The sequence below is a fragment of the Cydia fagiglandana genome, chromosome 21, assembly GCF_963556715.1.
Source record: "Cydia fagiglandana chromosome 21, ilCydFagi1.1, whole genome shotgun sequence".
In the NCBI taxonomy this organism is placed as follows: domain Eukaryota; kingdom Metazoa; phylum Arthropoda; class Insecta; order Lepidoptera; family Tortricidae; genus Cydia; species Cydia fagiglandana.
In genome coordinates, this window is record NC_085952.1 from 5,911,537 (window position 1) to 5,927,770 (window position 16,234).

A 16,234-nucleotide genomic window follows, 5' to 3' on the forward strand; every position below is an offset into this window, starting at 1 on the left:
GGTCTTTCAGCCGTATTCATAAAAAATCCTTAAATGAGGAATGATCAGCTTATTAGCTAATCCGCTGTTTAGGCTTAATAAGCCGTTGATAAGAACCATGATTTATAAACGTTTATTAGGGGCTTCTTAACTAATAAGCAGATTAGACGCGTTATGTTGGCATCTTGGCGCATCATAGACTAAAATATGGCTGAACATTAAATTAAAAAAAAAGTTTGACAGCAGCACTAGCGGCCAATCGTAATATCATGAAGAAGTTGATTTACTATTTTGACTAATTTTCGGAATTATCTCTTATTAAAATAGCTTCTGTGCCACAAAAATAATTAGAGATTGCTGCATGGCCGGAAATTTTATAAAACTTGGTGAGTAACTACGTTTACAGACAAGTATCTTATACAGCAACAAGTAATAATATGAGTTCACTGCAATGTTGATATACCTATATCTTATTGCTTTTAGTTTCAATATTATGTGGAATGGAGTCGAAAGAAGTGGGGTTCTTTCAAACTAACCGAGAAGTGCATAATTAGCGAAGAGAAGAAGTCGAAGCCAGATACCGTACCAGACCCCACTCGCCTCCGCAAGAAGAACCATTGAATAATGGTTCATGAGTTCACACTTATTTATTCTGGTTGCGGCAGAAATTCACAACGGGTCAACAAAACGAAGTCCATTCAGACTCACTAAATCAGGTATGAACAATGTCCTATACTTTCTTGTTTACCTTACATACCTGCAGTGTTTAGAGTTAGACAAAGAAAAGTCTGCAGCGATTTTGATGATAACTCTAGGTACAGTTCAAATTTTGGGCATGACCATCTATTTATAATATATTATAGACATAGGTACGTAACATAAAATGTAGTATCTGAACATGTTAAGATTGACACTTGCATTGACGGCTTTGACATTATTTAAAGGTTATAACACTTATAAATTTGGTAAATTTATCCGTGCTTTGTGGAGCTTGGTGTATTTGTTTAAAATTATGCATAGGTACCTACCTATTATAGGTATTATATTTCTTAACCATACAATGGAACCAAATGATAATTATATGTACAAGTGATGTTTTATTGTAACAAGCCGTTGTGTCGCGAGTTTACTTCTTGTCATCGTGTCATTAGTAATAATTTTGTAATGGTATTTATTTTATGCATGGAACAATGCGATGGTTATTATACTCGATCACCTAGCCAACCTACTTACTACGAGGAAGGATGGTTCACAAATTAGGCAGTATTTAAATACCAGTGTACAGGTGTGTGTATAGATACTGTGTACCTGCTGATTAAAAATAAGATGTTTTCTGCGTACAGTTGGTTATAATTAAGTTGGCTAATCTATATCTCATCAGACAGTTTGGACATCTATTCCAGAGAGTTTGCAAGGTCAATGTACAATGATATCATATTATAGTACCTAATAGGTAATGAATAATAAATGAAGTCATATTGATCTCTGTCTATAGCTTAAAATGATACTTAGTTACCATAACTATATTGAATCATGTGACCCTAACTTAAGTACATCCATTATATCATAAGCTAAAAATTAAAGAAAATTGTTGAATACAAAAATACTTTTATTCAAATTATTGCATCTTTTCAGATCCTGAAAGTACCATCATTAGCCACTGTTATTGTTGAATAACTCCAGGCTTTGGAAGAAAAGCTGTGGCCTGTGAACAGCTGTGAATATTGGTCAGAGAAGTGTAACTGACTCCGTACACTGCAAGTCCCAGCAGGAAATCAGCAAGAAACCTAAAAGAAAAAAAACATCAAAATGAAAACCTAGCTTGATTTAGGTTGAAGTAATAAAATTGTTCTAATTTAATTGGTGTTTTATTTTACTAATTAAATATATTTTTTGACTTGTTAAGGTTTGTACAATTTTTATTAATGATGTACAGTCACCTGCAATAATATGTTACACAACAAAGGCCCATAAGAGCATTGCACATTTTTGCAGCCTTTGAAGAGTAACATATTATTGCAGGCGACTGTACCCATATTGAAATACTCAAAATTCCATTTTTCTAATTACAATGCAATAAAATCTTAAATGTATCTAGCAGTCTAATAGGGATGTTTCCTGTACTTAAAATAAATTATGTCACACCATACCATGTATAAAATAAAGCACCAGATTATTATTAGAAAATAAATTTTCATATAAATACCATAATAGCAAATCATTTTGAGAGTTCTAAAAAGGAAAGTAGGACCCTATTTTGCACATATTTATGATATTCATGTGTTTGCAATATTGTTCTGATGAAAGTGTACAATTTATATAAAGTAAAGTAGATATTCATAGGTAAGTTCATGCTATGTACCTAGTTCAAAGAAGTTCAAAAATAATATTGGTAATTAATGGTTCTTATGTAGAATAAAATTAAAAGGTATTTTTGAATACCAGACAATGACAAGGACAAGTTTAGTGCTGCCCATCTGATATTAAGCACTGCAGCCTACAGGCAACTAGCGGAGTTACAAATAGCCGACAGTGCATTTTTGGGAGCACTGGAAACCTTAGCGTCAAGAACAGGTAGGTATAGAATCCAACCTGGATGACTATACTGAATAATTAGTTGACATAAATGAAACTTTCATTCTATAAAGTTCAGCTTGCAATATTTTTACCTGGAGGCCAAATTGTTATGCTCAAAGCCAATATTGAGCAAACTGCCTATGCAATGACTGCATATACCCGTGACTTTTTCAGATTTTTCATCACTTTACCAGACTGACAAGAGTGCACACTTCTTTTACCTGTAAATAAGTTGATACTTTTAAGTAGTGCCTACTTACCTGTGATATTTTTTATTAAACACAGTCGGTTAAATATGTCTATAAAACAAGTTAACTTATGGTAAATATTATAATCTCATTAGGTATAATGGTTAGTTATTCAATTGCAAACTATGAACGAGATTGATGTACTCTTACAGGGTCTATAATATTATATAGGTAGGTATAATGTGCGCAAGAAATGCAATTAAATTTAAGTTTGCGAAATGCGAACACCCTGATCTTAAATTAAAAACAACGTTTCTGGCAAGTGGTAATAATGAATAACTAAAGGGTTTACGCACAAATATAAGTAAGTCCTCGCCGTGTCCGACGATGGCGACTCCTCCAAATATTTTTAATTAGGAACATGGAACGCTCTAATATTACTTGCCAAGCCAAACTTGGTTTCGAAAATGCGATTGTATGGCGAGCAATGAAGCTGGCCCGCATAGATTTAAGTGAATCTGGCGGTTTACCTATTTCTCCAAACGCCTAATAGCTGTGAGGGAGGAACTCGCTCCGTTTATGATGCATTTTTCCGACTACGCGATCATAGAATTCTGTTGCCTTCTTCGATATTTTGGTTAAACGAAAATCACCATACACAAAATCACATAAACAACTTATAAAAAGCGGGATATTTAGGTTTCGCGCCATTTTCGCACTATATCCAGGTATGTAATACGTAATTGCACATATTAAAGTTGTTTTCCATTCACATTTGGGATTTTAACCAAAACGTACTATTTGCTCTTGCTCTTGCCACTCTTGCCAAAATCAGCTGTTTCGTGACCGCCATCTTGTAAAATAGCAGATAATAAACAGATAAAGAAGGGTCCTCGGCTCCGTAACTTTCCGAGGATTTAATAAAGAGATGATCAACTGTTTAGCGCTAAAAAGTGTTTATGAATCACGTTTTGTGACATCCGGTTATCAGCAACTGATGATCAATGCTCTAACTGTTTATGAATACGGCTGTTTATCTTTAGACAGGTACAATTTGGACAGGTAGTTGATGTCGCTTTTTGCAATTTTACTTCATATTTGATTGATACAACTGAGTGTTAACCTCGTAAGGGCCAGGGAAATTATGGCGCTTTTGAATACGGAACTTTCTTTTAGAAATAAGAGTTCAAACTCGAAATTAAAATAAATAAATAATAATAAATAAATAAATATTGGGGACATCTTACACAGATCAACCTAGCCCCAAACTAAGCAAAGCTTGTACTATGGGTGCTAGGCGACGATATATATACTTATATAGATAAATACATACTTATATACATAGAAAACACCCATGACTCAGGAACAAATATTAGTGTTCATCACACAAATAAATGCCCTTACTGGGATTCGAACCCAGGACCATCGGCTTAGCAGGCAGGGTCACTACCCACTAGGCCAGACCGGTCGTCGTCAAATTAATTCGTGTATTTTAATAAGTATTTTGATTTGTCTTTTTTAAGTAGTCGCACTGCTATACAGTATGTGTCTGACCATGGGGCTTTAATTCCAGGGCTTGATTTTACTCGCTAAACTGAGCTACTTTTACTATGGGACCAACCCTAAAATCGGGGAAAATTTTTTGGCTTATCCATAGAAAACGTCGACATCTGATCAGACAAAATGTATGAACGTAAAAATTTTTTTTGGGATTTCGGGGTTGGTGCCATAATAAAAGTAGCTCAGTTTAGCGAGTAGAATCGAGCCCTGGATTTAAAGCCCGATGGTCAGTGACACCCTGTATATAATACCTATTGTAGCCCTCAGTCACTTTTTCTTTGGTAAATGATATAAACAAATTAAGCCCGACTTTTCGCATTTCTCCATGTCACTGGTAGTCTAAGCGTAATTATAAAAGTAATCACTTTCAAAAACATCTTGGAAATATTCAGTTTGTTTGGCACGTTTCATCGCCACTTTAATCGTCGTGAATATTACCGGTAATGTGTTTAATATTACCGGTAATGTGTTTAATTTCGTCTGGCGCCTCGTCTGCGTGTTTGCTCGCGTTATCAAATGCTTATATTGACACATTCACTCATTTAAGGCGACTAGTACGTTTTATGACCTTGAACAATTTTAAACGCCGTATAGGTGCGCGAGGTGCATTTTTTGTCAAAACGGATATTTTTATATAATTATATTTGTATTTAAACAATATTTATATTATAATAAATACATAGAATACAAAAAAAAAACAATTAATGAGATAACAAGATTTGTGTACCTAATGAGAAAAACACCATATGGATTGAGTCCGCCTTATGTAAAATTAAATTTCTTTTCTGGAAATACAAAGTTTAAGTCCAAAATGAATCCATTTTTATCGCTTTTACAATATTGTTTAAAAATTAGCAGTATTGTTTAAAGAAGGGGCCTACCGTGAACCGTTCTACGTGCATTGTTACCTCTCTGTTACACTTGTAAATTTGTACGTAAGTGTGACAGGGAGGCAACAAGAGGAACGTGGTTCGCTGTAGGCCATCTGGGCCCACGCTGCCAGCGCGCCGGCAGTGGCGGTCAGGGTCGCAGACAGATGAGCCGACCGACGTACTATACGCGACGTATCCAAAATTACCGCCATATCTTAATTTTTAACTCACTAAACACTAGAGATACTATTGTTTCAAAAATGATTCAAATTTAATCGCATGAAATTAACCAGGAAAAATATATTTTCAGCATTTAGGAAAACCCTGACTATACAATCCTAGTTTGGCATTGTGGTTACTACCTATTTGGAAAGTACATAGCCACGATAATATATAGTCAGCCTGTTTTCGTTTTGTACCGTCATATATTGAAGCTAACTAATTAATCAATAAATGTAATGTCCAAAGTCCTTTTTCGTGCGTAAAAGTATTGAATCATACACTATGACCTGTTACCTGGTTTAAAGAAATTTATCCTTAGATTCATCATCAAATTGATACTACTAGGTACAACTCGCCTTAAATTGGGCTACGTCTAATTCCCACTCTAATGCGGGTAAGGAACGTCTCATATAGACCTTTATATTAAATACAGGTCTGTTTGAGCCTACCAGAGAAACTATATTTTACTTATGAATACACAGAATATTTATTATTTTCCTCACGATGTGCGTGGAAAAACTAAAATTTGAATAGATAAATACTATAAAAGGTATAGAAAATAATTTAGTAAATGATCAATGAAATATCAATACCCTTACGAGATGTTAGATTAGTTTAATTACATTGAATTTAGATTATCAAAGATAGGCGCCACTTTCCCATTTCCAAACCAAATAAAATGTCTTTTAAATGAGAAAAGTCTCGAAAGTTAATTAACTCGAATATATCAATTACAATTAAGTATTTAGCGTTCGGAAAAGTACTTTCAAGTGTATTAGGTCAATTTATGAATGACAAACTACTGCAAAAATCAACTCTATAACCTCATAAGTAAGATTCATAATGAAATGTCAAAAACGCGATGAGCGAAATTATTAATGACGTCAAAAATATGTTGACATCATTGTGTCTTATCTCATTGTAATAAGGTGTGAAATGTTTACATATTTTTGACTTAGCCTGTAACAATCTAGACAAATGACTATCTACATTAAATGTGGCACCAACAGTCAGCCGGCGCTGGTTAGTAATGATCGTTAATTATGTGTCAAATCGTTTAAATGACATTATTATGTCATTGTTGTTACATGTTACGATTAGATACTCTTACATTTTATCTTAAATTAGTAAAAATTAAGCATGTATGAATAATTATATACCCTTTTACATAAATAACTACACAAAGTATGTGATATTATTTGACAATTATAGGGCTTATTTGGAATTTGGAGAATACAAGCTTCAATACTTTTTTATACCCCTGAAAAAAAAAAGCTTTGAAATAGGTACTTTTTATAAATATACCCATTCAAGAGTTAGATTTTAGCTAGGTTACTAAGAAAAAAAAAAATTATTAAGCTAGAACATAATATATACTTTTTGCTGTTTTTAATCACTTTAACTAATTATTATTGCGGCTGCGTACGTTAAATTTGATAGATAGGTTCACTTTAGCTAGTCTTATTAACCGTATTAAGAAAACAGCCTTAAACTTTGGTTTTAAGCTAAATCCTTAGCTTAATTCACACTTTACTCTATTGTTAGACTATACGGTGAGGTCTAACAATATAGTTCCTACTATATTGTTAGACCTCACCGTAACATTACCTATTACATTTCGCATAAAATGAATCATAAATACATTCCTTTACGTCAACTTTCCCAAACCGTCATTGGAATTCCAAAGGGTTTGACAACTTTTCGCCCGTCAATTTGTGTTAATTATTCAATTCCACGCCCATAGAACACATTTCTTAGTAAAGAAAGTTACAAACGTTTTACGAGAACCGTTATTCAGCAGTTATTCAGCAACATTGTTCAAGCGGCAAAATCTAAGTAATTACTCGCCATTTACCCAAAGTAATTGCAATGCAATGCTTAAATTTTTATTATTTTATAACCCCAAAAAACACATTGCGCAAACTCCAGCAATTAAAGTTTATTTTTTAATGTGCTTGTAACAATGCAGTTTACACTTGTGCACAAATTTGGGTTTGCACAAAAAATCGCACTTACTCGCTTTACGACTAGAAAGCTTTCTTGGAAACACTTTTTAACGAATCGACATGACTCGACCGAATGTGCAACAGGTACAAAGTGTTTGTGCTCTTATCTTTAAAGAATTGATAGGTCTAACCTTGGCCAATATGTGCGGATAAAAAACTTTGACTAAATGCCTGCCATAACCAGGTGTAAGCAGGTAGTTTTCAAAGTTTGTTCTCAAATAAACCTTTCAAGGAAGTCAACCGAAATGATGTTTTAAAATGTCATATTTAATATTTTTATCGTTATGCAAACAAGTTTAATTACAAATTTGATAAAAAGTGACTAGGTATTCAACTCTCGTTATTTTTAAGGTTAAGTAAAAAAGGCCTGTTGGGGACTTCTTGAATAAATGCGTTAAAAAAGCCTTTGGTCCGCCCGCTTTGCTCCAATTTTATTGAGGCACACAATCTTTTACAATGTTTTGTTGTTTCTGGCGACAATTTTGTCAGATTTTTGTATTTCATCAAGATATAGCATCTACAAACTACTGATAACTTTTGCCAATTAAGTGCTGCCTAGGAGACCTCTTACATTTCCAAACTTAAAGTTTTGACTGTTTAGATTTTATTTTTACGCTGGTGTCTACATCTCCCAAATAACGTAAGTATATAAAAACATTACTAACCGAGATTTCTAGAGGCCTAGATGTTAGGAGATACTAACCTTGAACTCAAAAAATCTACATCTCTATATATGTGGTCGCTATTACATAATACATCAAGATGAACCACGTAAAAGAACATTTTAATATTATTTAAAATTGTAATCGTAATCTATTGTAGAGATGCAACGGATAGTTGTTTGGCCGGATACCGGATACCGGATATCCGGCCTGGACACTGGCCGAATATCCGGTATCCGGCCGCCGGATATTCGGCCGCCGGAATTATACCTACATTTCGGTTTTTCAGGTGCGCATTCTGCAGGTTTGACCTGTTTCCTAGTAAACGTTCGCGCGGACTCATTTCTAGGTTCGAAATGAGTGCGCGTGCAAGTCAGTGGAATGATTAAATTGTTTTAAAATAATAAACAAGTACGATTATGACCGTGTCTGTTTCTTAAATCCAATTTGTTTACTCCGAAATCAAGCAATGTTACTATCCGGTATCCGGCCGGATAGCAGGTCACTATCCGGTATCCGGCCGGATAGTAAAATAATGGCCGGATAGGCCGGATACCGGATAGCAACCGGATATCCGGTGCATCTCTAATCTATTGCATGATTTAACAGCGCATGGCGTTTGATTACGTAAGAAGGATTGTCCTTCTTCGATTTTTAAGTATTGAATATGATAATGTTCTGCTATTTTCATTGCCTCCGACACAATACAGCGCCACTTTTCTCGGTCCTGTGCGACCTCTCGCCAATTGTTGACTCGAAGTTCGCGTAGATCCGCCTCCACCATATCGCACCAGCGATATCTGGGGCGTCTGATAGGAGGTCTTCCTGCTGGACAGCCCAGGTATGCTCTTTTTACGTCCCGATCTTCATCCATTCTCTCAAGGCCCAACTAACGGAGTCACTGTGAGCTAGTCTCCCTGTTGATGTTAGGTGGTTAGTAGGTAGTGATTCGGTCAAGTTGTGTTCTAATGTATGGGGAAGACAAACAAATTATAGCCAGCATTCAATGAATGTAGTATGATACCTGCGGGTATGGTGCTATACGCACACTAGTGTCCCATCCCCTCCCCCTGACGCAACCTCCCCTTTCAGCATGAAATATGTCCCGGTTGACGGTTCATGGACAACCAAAGTGTCATTTACCGAAGTTTAGTACTCGTAGTGCTATAAAACAAAAAATAAGTAACCAACGTTTAGTTTAGAGAACCAAACACACCAAAATAACAGAACTTTTCACCATAAATCATAACCCTAAAAATTGCGGCGTCCCTTTACGGCTCACAATCTAAAGGTTCCACCACACTATGGCATTTGGCCACTTTACCGTTTACCCCTTTATCTACCATTGATTTATTGGTAACCCTTTCGAAACCGTTAGGTTTAAACCTAATTATATATTCATACGCTACTGGATCTTTTGTTGCACTGTGTTTTGTTTCTTCCGTACCTGTTCGAGATGTCATTGTTTTTGGTGTTGGAAATCAAATGGTGCTACTGAGTGCATTGTTTTCTTTGTGGATTCGTGGCCTTGGGACAGTTAGTGACAATTTGCGGGCTTAGTGATATTTATAAGAGCGTTTTGGGTGCGGATTGTTAAAGCACAATAAGCATTGTACACGGCTAGTTCATTGCTGTCTTTTGGACGAGGAGTGAATTCTACTTGAAAATTTAGAAAATTTAAATTTAGTTTATTTTACTTCATTAAGAAAAGTTGTACCTAGATACCGCTGGAGTGACGAAGCCCAAAAAGACCTGTCCGCCCTCGGAATACCCAACTGGCGTGAAGTGGCGCAGGATAGGGCAGAATGGCGCTCTCTTGTGTCAGAGGCCAAGATCCTCTTTGGGTCACTGAGCCAGTGATGTATGAATGTATGTATGTAAGAAAAGTTGTAAGCTGTATGCAAAATCTCCAATTGCAAATATTTGTTCTGTTTTTGTTTAATATACAGGGTGGAAAGATAAGTCGGGCCCTGGAGGGAAACTACCTTAAATCCTTAAGCTGGCTCATTTTACTTAAAGGAGACATTCCTTTATTTTTAAAAAGAAACAAAACTGCATTCAAAGTATTTTTCTTTTCGTTCTTCAATTTGGCTTGTCCAAAAATATCTTAAGTACTAAATATTACATTTTATGGATATTTTGTACGACAGACGAGTGTAAGACCTAATGTTTCTTGGAAAAATGTTATCATTAACATTAACTGTATAACTAGTAGAATAAAATTGCAAGTTTTTTTTTGAATTTTTAGTCGGTTCGAGTCCCGGGAGAGGCAAGCGAGTTTTACAAAATCTTTGAATGCAGTTTTGTTTCTTTTTAAAAATAAAGGAATGTCTCCTTTAAGTAAAATGAGCCAGCTTAAGGATTTAAGGTAGTTTCCCTCCAGGGCCCGACTTATCTTTCCACCCTGTATAGCTTATGCAGCGAATGATTTGATATTTAAGAATATTTTGTCTTTTCGTTTACCATTATACGAGTAAGGTGGTATTGGTGCTCGACGCGGTCCCAGTACATGTCATGAAACTTAAGTCATTGTCAATAGAGGTGACAGCAGGGTGTCATCTATTGGGCATTATGTCGAGCGCTAGTACCACCACACAAATATGTGTAAATAATAATATAACAATATAACTTGTAACCACTGACTTCCTGAACTATATATCTAACTTTGCATTAGTTATTATTGTTATTAATAATGAAAAGTATATAGATATTTTATTTTTAAATGCGTATTGACGCATACCAACATAGTAGAGTTTAACATTTTTAAAAATGTTGTTAGGTAATTCCTGTACCTAACATCAATGAACAAACTATAGTGCCCCATTCGAACTTTAATATACTTACGTCAATTAATAGATCTAGAAACGATATGGATTAGATGTCAGTGTCAAAAGTAACGTATTTGTTTGAAGAACATTCTAATGGCGTTATATTGGCTATGAATCATTTGTTTTTATCAGTCATTTTGACTTATGTACTTGTAAGAAATCCCATTGCCGGGCACAGGCCTCCTCTCAAGCGCGAGAGGGCTTGGGCTATAAGACCCCACGCTAGCCCAATACGGATTGGGGACGTCTTGGGAATTTCTTCGCAGATGTATGCAGGTTTCCTCACGATGTTTTCCTTTACCGAAAAGCTAGTGGATTTTTTTTTATTTACTTGTAAGAAATAACGATTCCTCAGACATACCTAAATAAATTGTCTTTCATCCAGTAGCAACAATCTTAAGTCACCAGCTACGTGTGAAATTCACAGTAGACAAAAGATAACGGAGTTAACTGTTGAAGCAGCACATGATAAATGTCCATTCCAGCCCTTTGCACATACTACAGAAAAACCAACTTTAAAATTAAAGGAATTAAGTTGAAAATCCTATAACAGACAAGGACTCGCCACATTGCTACGTCATCACAAAAAAAACAAAGTACAGTTTTACAAATACTCCCGTTCATTATAATTTTGTCTTATTTACGACCCTGCGGGCCTACTGTGCCAACGGTAATTCAAACAAACACCGCTATTGACCAGTGGTTCTAGCGGCACTGTTGGCCGGACAAAACCTTTTGTTTATTTTTTAGTAAAACAGTGCTTTTTGAAATGTTTATTGCGCGCAATTTTGGCGGTCATTTCTGAAAAGTCTATTCAAAGTTATGAATATCATTTATCCTTTGTTTAAAGTAGCTGGGACATTGGTTGGGTGTCAATGCAATTGTGCGGTGTAAGCTAAGATATTTATTCAAGAATGTTAGGCATCAAACGTTGTTACAGACAATTTTAAAATTTATGTTTTGTATAATGATATACGCCACGCCAAAGGGGCTATTCATAAATTACGTCATTTCAATTTAGGGGGGGGGGGGGGGTCTGGGCATCGGATGACGGTAGCATGAAGTAGGAGGAAATGAGGTCATTTGAAGCATGATTTTTGGATGATCACACGGGGGGGGGGGGGGTCAAAAATCGTCAAAAATCGATGGCGTAATTTATGGACAGCCCCAAAGGATGCATGCCACATACATAAGGGAAGGAATGGAAAGATTCGGGAGGTTCTGGTAGGCTTCTAGCTCAATTAGTTAGAGCTAACGCACGGATTGCGGAGGTTGCGGGTTCAAGTCCTGCCGGAAGCCTACATTTTAATTTTTTTTCCTTTAATATAAAATGTATGAATTTTATATTAAAGGAAAAAAAACGAATAAGTAGACGAATCACCTGATGGTAAGCAAAAGTAAGCAAATACCGTCGTATCCATATACATACTTGCAACACCAGAGCGGTTGTAAGTGCGTTGCCGGCCTTTATCATGGGTTTGGAACGGTCCGGAAACTCAGAACAGCGGTCGGCGACTGTTCATTTACTGCAGATGCCCTGGTTAATAAAGTGCAATAATAATTATATTTCAAGCGTTAATTATGTGTAAATTCCCAACTCGTTAATTACTCTATAATTAATATAAAATAATTTCCCCTTAAAATTTAAGAGCAAAATCACTAATAACTCCCGCCAAGCAACAAGATTGGATAATTAAATTAATTTTAGTATCCCAGATATTGGGTATATCCTTATATAATTAACCGTTTAAAATTAATCGATATCCAGGAAATTTTGACTATAGTTAGAGGAAATAGGTAAGGTTTTCCTTTGCGTAATTAATTTTAGTTTAATGAACGTCATTATAAATACGGTTTACCTTTATTTTGCCGTCAATTTTTCTGCAGATTTTCGTTTCACAGAAAATTTTTCAAGTAATTTCAAATCGCAAAATAATCTTTACATAGAATATTTACTTCAAATAATTTTAGTTCGGATTAGTTATGTTTCACCGAAAATTTAAAACATTAGTTTTGTTTCAAGAACAATTTGTTCAAGTAATTTCATTTCACAGAATCATCGATCTGTAGAAAAGTCACTTCTTATAAATACGGTTCACCAAAATTAAATATACAAAATAGTCATTTAGCCGAATTTTATTTATTTAGTCGTTAATATTATATATAATATATAATTTATTTAAATATAATTTAACGCAATCTGCTTCTCTGGAAGGAATTCGTTTTTAGGGGTTGTCGTTCTAACCTAACCCACTTTTCTGGCAACAGTTCGTTTTCTTGGGGGTCACAGTTCTAACCTAACCTAACCCACTTTTCTGGCAACAGTTCGTTTTCTTGGGGGTCGCAGTTCTAACCTAACCTAACACACCTGTATGGAAAAAGTTCGTTTTTTTGGGGGTCGCAGTTCTAACCTAACCTAACCCACTTTTCTGGCGACAGTTCGTTTTCTTGGGGGTCGCAGTACTAACCTAACCTAACCCACTTTTCTGGCAACAGTTCGTTTTCTTGGGGGTCGCAGTTCTAACCTAACCTAACCCACTTTTCTGGCAACAGTTCGTTTTCTTGGGGGTCGCAGTTCTAACCTAACCTAACCCACTTTTCTGGCAACAGTTCGTTTTGTTGGGGGTCGCAGTTCTAACTTAAACTAACCCACTTTTCCAGCAAGGGTTAGTTTTTTTAGAGGTTGCAGCTCTAAAGTAACCTAAACTCCTTTTTTAGCAATTTCAATGAATACTACTAGTATGTGAAAGGTAATTTAGTAAAATAATAATTGTTGAAATAAATATTCTGTGAACTGTAGTGTCGCACAAATAATATTCAATGAATGATAATTCTACAGTCAGTCTTTTATTTTATTTAAAATTCTTTGAATAAATATTCTGAATTTTAATCAAGTTACAAAATATGTTTCTTTGAAATAAATAATCGAAGAAATAGAATTAATTGTAACAAAAATATGTGATTCGATTATTCTATGAATAATTTTCTGTATGACAAAATTTTGCAAAAAATTTGGCGGTAAAATAAGGGTACACCTATAAATACGTCACTAATTTTATCATGCTGAAACTGGGGCGTCCTTTAAATACTTACAGAATCATGGCGCGATTCGGAAAGTGAATTAGAGATTAACTAAATACGATATAGTAAAGATATGTGACGTCCCACGGATAAAGGTACCTTATGGCGGTTGGCGCTTACGATTATTAACGTCGCTCCAATATTATTGCGGCGCGGCGCTATGCGACGTAAGCGCCAGCCGCCATAACGTACCTTTTGTCGTGGAAATTCACATAACTTTACTATTTCATATCTAGTGAATCTAATTAATTTCTCGTATCGCGGCGCCAGCCGCCATAAGTACCTTTTGACGTGGAACGTCACATATCCTTACTATTTAATATCTAGTGCATCTCTTATTCATTTCCCGAATCGAGCCGATAAGTATGTCAGTTAATAGATCTAGTAACGATATGGATTAGATATGTCAGTGTCAAATGGGACGTTTCTTCAAACAAAAACGTCACATTTGACACAAGCTTAATTTCAGTTTTTCAGGAGTGATATTTTCTTAAATCTATGTATAAACATTATGTACATAGTAAAACTCGAAGCCCTTCAAAGTTTACATTTAAAACCATAACCTTCCTACAGTCCACCTACGGCGCGATTCGGGAAATGAGTTAGAGATTAACTAAATATGATATAGTAAAGATATGTGACGTTCCACGGGTGAAGGTACCTTATGGCGCTTGGCGCTTAGGTACGCTATCATTAACGCCGCTCCAATATTATTGCAGCGCTAACCGACGTAAGCGCTGGCCACCATAAGGTACATTTTTCCTTGAAACGTCACATATCTTCACTATTTCATATCTACGAGTAGTGAATCTCTAATTCATTTACCGAATCGCGGCGCCAGCTGCCATAGGGTACCTTTTGCAGTGGAACGTCAAATATCTTTACTATTTCATATCTAGTGAGTCTCTAATTCATTTCCCGAATCGAGCCGCTAACCTTCCGGCAGTCGGCTAAAAAGAAATCCATACATGCCATACAAGTTTGGAAATCGGCATTCGGTTCAACGACCTTTTCTAGCGCATCTTTTAGCTAGCTCTCATACATTACGTGACGGAATCTTCTCATGGCGTCACTTTCGCACTTGGCGGGATTCATGAGGAAGCGAGTGAAACGAAATCGCAGATTCGTTTTAGATTTGTGGGTCCTTGACTTGAGTAATAATTTATGGTGTAAAAAGTATAGTTGGGTAGATTTATTATTAGGGCCTAAACGTTTATGAAATTTTAATAAGTACATACGATTTTTATGTTATAAGTCCCCGCGTACGAGACAAGTACAAATTATTAGAGTTTTGACTTCTTATTTCTTATAAAAACTTCTTATAAAAATAACGACTTCTTATAAAATAAAAATAAAAGTTCAAAATTAAAGATAAAAATGGTTAATCAACTAACGATGTCTGAAATCTCAATTCATTATCAGCAATTAAGTAATTCAAAGTAAACTTCGAAGAGTAACATATTATTGCATTTGCAAGTCTTAATCAAGTCAGAGTCTTACGTGTATATAAATATTTAAAAAAAAAATTGAGGACGTTGGCATCATACTGCTATAGAAATCTTTTTTTTTATTTCCAGGTTTGTCATAGATCGAATGTTAAGAGAGTGCCGACCAAATGGAAATAGGTGACATGCCACTGACCGAAGCGATCGTAAACTATTGGCACGAATTTGGCTATTTAGAATTTTTGGATACGTAGTTATACAGGATGATTCATGAGACGTGAGCAGGAATAATCCTACACACTCAGTAACTGATAATTGATCGATCACCATAGTATTTAGGTGAAACAACCACTCTTTTTCCTATTTTTTAACTTTTTAGTGAGAGCAAATTTAATTCTCTACAATCTTGGTCACCCTACAAAACTTAATTAATAAACATAAAACCTCTTTTACCGTAATGACAGCATTTTGATCACGAAGAAAATGAACTGTCAAACTTGGTGAGATACGAGTTTTCAAAAGTAACCAGACCGTGATGACATTCAATTTGACACAGAATATCGGTAGTTTGGTATTCTAATTTTAGCGTGACCATGCATGTCGTAAATAAATTAATAACTTTTTTTTAACACGACTACAAAATTAACGTTAAACTCACTAATACTGATACGAAACAGTTGCTTATAATTTACGAAATGCGCAGTGTTAGTCCTGCTCACGTCTCCTGAATCACCCTGTATACATACAACACATTTATTGGTTTAAAAGTAATCATTTTAAAAAGGAAAATAAGTTTTCTGCCATCTTTCAAAAG

General features: G+C 35.4%; 1 protein-coding gene and 2 long non-coding RNA genes across 4 annotated transcripts in view; 1 reads left to right on the forward strand and 2 right to left on the reverse strand.

Moving 5' to 3' along the window:
* The window catches only part of LOC134675243 (transmembrane protein 216-like), a 489,019-nt gene that overhangs the window by 252,693 nt on the left and 220,092 nt on the right, over positions 1-16,234 (reverse strand). The window lies entirely within an intron of this gene.
* Positions 8-1,839, forward strand: LOC134675028 (uncharacterized). Of its 2 annotated transcripts, XR_010099676.1 has the most exons (3): positions 8-365; positions 463-695; positions 1,615-1,839. It is a non-coding gene; the product is annotated as an uncharacterized LOC134675028 (long non-coding RNA). The 2 variants fall into 2 exon arrangements; XR_010099677.1 differs by lacking the exons at positions 8-365; positions 463-695 and adding an exon at positions 705-1,264.
* On the reverse strand, positions 1,568-3,554 carry LOC134675027 (uncharacterized). The gene is made up of 3 exons (XR_010099675.1): positions 3,275-3,554; positions 2,649-2,777; positions 1,568-1,766 (listed from the first exon to the last, which is right to left on the reverse strand). It is a non-coding gene; the product is annotated as an uncharacterized LOC134675027 (long non-coding RNA).